Source organism: Anguilla anguilla, chromosome 14 (assembly GCF_013347855.1).
Source record: "Anguilla anguilla isolate fAngAng1 chromosome 14, fAngAng1.pri, whole genome shotgun sequence".
Lineage (NCBI taxonomy): Eukaryota > Metazoa > Chordata > Actinopteri > Anguilliformes > Anguillidae > Anguilla > Anguilla anguilla.
The window spans coordinates 17,517,769-17,522,485 of record NC_049214.1 but is presented as its reverse complement, the minus strand read 5'-3'; the positions used below and the strand labels follow the sequence as shown (position 1 = coordinate 17,522,485).

At 36.2% G+C, this 4,717-nt stretch overlaps 1 long non-coding RNA gene across 1 annotated transcript; it reads left to right on the top strand.

The window, feature by feature from the left end:
* The first annotated feature begins 758 nt into the window (after positions 1–758).
* Positions 759–3,299, top strand: LOC118212425. Its single transcript, XR_004762216.1, has 3 exons — positions 759–1,252; positions 1,592–1,731; positions 2,967–3,299. It is a non-coding gene; the product is annotated as an uncharacterized LOC118212425 (long non-coding RNA).
* The last annotated feature ends 1,418 nt before the right edge of the window (positions 3,300–4,717 follow it).

The window sequence follows — 4,717 nt, the reverse complement described above, 5'->3', positions numbered from 1 at the left end:
ATCACCATCTTTCTTTGTGGCACGTAGTTGACGCTCAGTCCTTAACGTTAACTGATCTATCAGGAAAATAAACACTAAACACAAAGCCTAAGTGTTGACAGCAGTGTAATTATGTATTTATTTTTGTAGCAAAAGTCACATATCTGTAGAATGGACTCATACATCTGTAAATGGGTCTCAAAATATGTAGAATGGATTAAAAAAATCTGTAAACGGCTTCCCAAATCTGCGGAATGGATAAATATGTAAATTAACGTGATAATAGCCTACACGCAATAACAGTTTCAAACTTGTACAGTTATTAGGCTACAACCTCTCAAATCAACTAGAGCAAAGACAACTCGGTAATTGCAACCTCTCATATCAACTAGTGCAAAGACAACTCAGTAGCCTAATTACAACCTCTAAAATCAACTTCTTTCACCTATTTTACAATTTATGTATTTTGGTGTGATATATGATGCACTACTTATGCAACTGTCAAAGTCACTGTACGGTTATCCTGATCATAATGTACCCTACCATCATTCTCTCTCTCTCTCTCTCTCTATATATATATATATATATATATATATATATATATAAAACCACGTATCTCCTCAATATTTCAGGTACAACAACGAATTGCCCGTGTCAAACGAATTGACACGGGCTAGCGGGGGCTCAGACATCGCGCTTCCAATGAACCAATCATTTCCTTTGGTCCTCACAGGTTGCAACCGCGGAAGTGATGGAAAGCAGAAGCTGATTTGCTGGCTGTGACCATGCTCTAAGCATGTGACCAAGGCTGTGGCACGGAAGAAGTTCATGCATTGCCTGTTTAAATTGTGGTTCACTGTATCGATATATTTTCACAGTAAAAAAGTAATTATAACTAGTGAGTTCCTAAAAACAATAACGTGTATGTGAAACGGAGAAAATGTGTTCCGCACTGTGTTATTCCAGGACCTTACAAAACCCGATTCTGTTCACTATATTAGCTCAGCTCCGGTTGCATAGAAGGCAACAGTGTTATCTTTCATTTGGACACTTGTCTATAAATGTCAACAGTAAACACAAAGGGAGAAGCCTTGCTTCTTGTCTTCATTCAACTCAACAGTCCGTCTGTGGTGGCACAGCGGTGTCATGGTTGACCAAACTGAAACGAATCAAAGTTGGATTGTGTATGGAGTTTTCAACCTCAGGCCATAGCAGAAGCGAAGCAATCGGAAATATACAGTCGAGCCATTATCATTTGGTGTACACCTGCAAGGTAATCGGTGAGATTCTATAATGACTGAAATTGCGAACTGTGCAGATGACTTTCAAATTACGTTAGCGTTGGTGGGTGGGTAATTCTAGTGCAAAACGTGGAAAAGGAGTTTAAACAAGCATTACATTTATTCTGGGCTGAGTATTTTATTTTTAAAACGGAACTGTTGTGAGGACATTTTCTCAAACATACGAACAAAAGAATCATGTTTTATTTCTGAATGTGAGTTGGTGACGAAGACAGTGTACATTTTCTGCCATGTAAAATATAAGTCATCAAATGTTTTTGTATATGGCTTACTTTGACATTACTGGTGTAGTGACTTGTCTCTACTTACAGGTCTGCTCCACCAGATCAATGAAAAAGATATCCAAAACAGCCTATCATAAGGGTGTTGTCATAGTAACTTGTCCAGGCTGCAAAAATCACCACATCATTGCTGACAACCTAGGATGGTTTTCAGACCTGGAAGGAAAGCGGTATGTTCCCGTGTATTGTTCACACTTCTGTGCTTGCATCCTTACAGATGAAACAGATTCCATGTTCGCAAGACCTCGCCTGGACTGTTGATTAGCTGGAATTGTGTTCAGCATGCCCCATCAATGGCTAAAGTAATGCAGAATGTGAAATTCACAGCATATGCATAGATGCAGATGCAGTCATTTACAGCTCTCTGCCCAAAAATTGCATTACGTTACAGGCATTTAGCAGATGCTCTAATCCAGAGTGACTTACACAACAACTTTTTACGTAGCATTTACATTGCATCCATTTATACAGCTGGATATATACTGAAACAATGCAGGTTAAGTACCTTGCCCAAGGGTACAACGGCCTACCTGGGAATTGAACCTGTGACCTTTAGGTTACAAGACAAGTTCCTTACCCATTATACTACACTGTCACAAAAATGTGAGAGAGACATTATTTTCTATAGAGCTGCTAATTATCTGTTTGCTGTCATTATTTATAAGCATTTCTATTTTAATTTTCTAATTTAATCATATTAAAATGTACCTTAGGAGTACTGTCATACTGGACTCTATAAAGTATTGTGGATGTAAATTGTCTTAATTTCCACATTGTGGAATTGACATAAATATATGTAGACTTACTGTATCAAAACTATCAGAGAAGTACTGTGCCAGAGAGCTTTGAGCAGTATGGAAACTATCTGCTTGGTGCATCTTTTGCAAGCACTGGGACAAAATTGTTATACCTGGATGTTTGGTCATAGTGACAAACCATGGGGAACACAGTTGAATATTTTAGTCTTGAATACACTTTGTAGTTCAATGGAGAATTCACAACATTCAACTCCAAAGAGGATAATGACTGAAAAAGATCAGACAATAAGAATATAGATGAAAGGGGGGGGGGGGGGGGGCACTGTAAATACTGTAAGTGTAATTGACATGCTCAGAAACAGGAGACATACTGAAGTCAATATAACACCAAATTAGTATTACCAAATTGGCAGGCTTGTGCAGTTTAATTTCATTTCCATTAATCTTTTTTTAAGATTTGGGGTGTTTTACAATAGATGTTAGAGGATATACCTTTGATTTTCAGCCTGGGAGGCTGGATATTTTATGAAGCTGTGAGGTATATTAATTTATATTTATATTCAGTTAAACAATATGTTTGGATGCAGATTGTAATGTAACAAACATGGAACTGAATTTAGAGTCTCCTTGGCTGTCATCCTCTGCAGGAACATAGAGGAGATTTTGGCATCAAAGGGGGAGAAAGTGAAAAGGATTAAGGGTGATGAAGCCATACAGATTGTCACGGAAGAATCCATGACAGAGGACTCGCAAAACTCTCCAAATGGACAAAAGAAGTTGCCAAAGGGTGGAAGCTCAGAGGAAACATGAATAATGAGGTTTACTGTCACTGAGCAAAAATCGATTTAATATATTTTTTTATTTTATTGAATAAAAGCACAGCTTCTTAATGGCATGCTTTCGATGTTCATTGTACCAATATAATATATCAGTGTAATAAAATGTTTATGCTTATGTTCCTGTTTGCCTGAATATGAAAATCAGTTTCCTTGTGGTTTTGTCATGACACTTGCACAATAATAATATAATAATAATAATAATAATAATAATATACTTTATATATCACATTTTAACTCAAAAAAGTACCATTCAATGTGCTTTACAGAAACAATGACAGAAGTAAAAATAGACAGTAAAAAGGACAACAATAAAGCAGTGGAACATATATTAAATAATATTAAATTAAATTACTTAATACTGAGGACAATAAAGTGGAAGGAAATATTAAAGAATTAAAATTAAAAAGATAAAATATGTAAAATAGTTTAAGGAAAAGCACATTTATAGTGGTAGTTCTAGATTTATGAGAGATATCTTAAAAATATCCACAGATTCCACAGATTCAGATGCCTCCAAAGGAAGCTTGTTCCACAATCTGGGGGCATATGAACTAAAAGCTACCAGCCCATAAGTTTTAGTCTTAGACTGTGAGATGGACAATACGAGGGAATCCAAGGATCTGAGAGCTCTGACAGGAACATGTTTTCCTATGAGTCACAGTTTATTAATTGCTTTGCGTGGAAGGCCAGTGATAAAGCATTACAATAATCCAGACAACTTTTTTCAAATGCATACATCAGTTTTTCAGAATCTCCTTTGGAAAGTTATAGTTACATTATTGATATCTGCACTGAAATCAAGGTTACTGTGAAATAAAATGTTTTACCTGAGAAGAGATATATAAAGCTCTAGTATTAAGGTGAGAAAATTATTTCCATCATGATCTAATCACCAATTAACATGACGACCACTTTATCTTGGTTCAGTTTTTGAAAGTTTTGAGCCATCCACGTATTTATGTCTATGATACAATTTAAAAGAGTGTCAATAGGACAAAGATCATAACATGACTGATATATTTAACTCATCTGCATAACAGTGGAAATTTATGTTGTGTTTGTGGATAAGCATTTCTAAACAGGATAGGTCTTAGGATTGAGCCCTGGGGCACACCACATGTAATGCTGACCCTCTTTGGGGAAAAATCATCACAAGAGACATGACCCAGCAGATAGCTTCTGAACCAAGTTAAAAATTGCACCTGAAAGTCCCACCTATTTTTCTAGCCTGGAAATAAGAATTTCATGGTCCACTGTCTCAAAGGCAGCGCTAAGGTCTATAAATACCAAGACAGAAATATTTCTGTTACCTAAATGTACTCTATTGTCATTCACAACTTTAATCAGAGCACTCGCAGTGCTGCACTGCAAAAACCAGATTTGAATTTTTCGTAATCTGTAATCTGACAACTGCAGGAAGACCAGTTTTTCAAGGATTTTACTCAATAAAGATAAATACTTTGGCTCCCTCTTATGTTCGAATAACATATATGTATAGTACCAGTCAACGCTGCCTTGTGTAATTATCTTTAGAAAAGATTTGAACTTGAACTATTCTC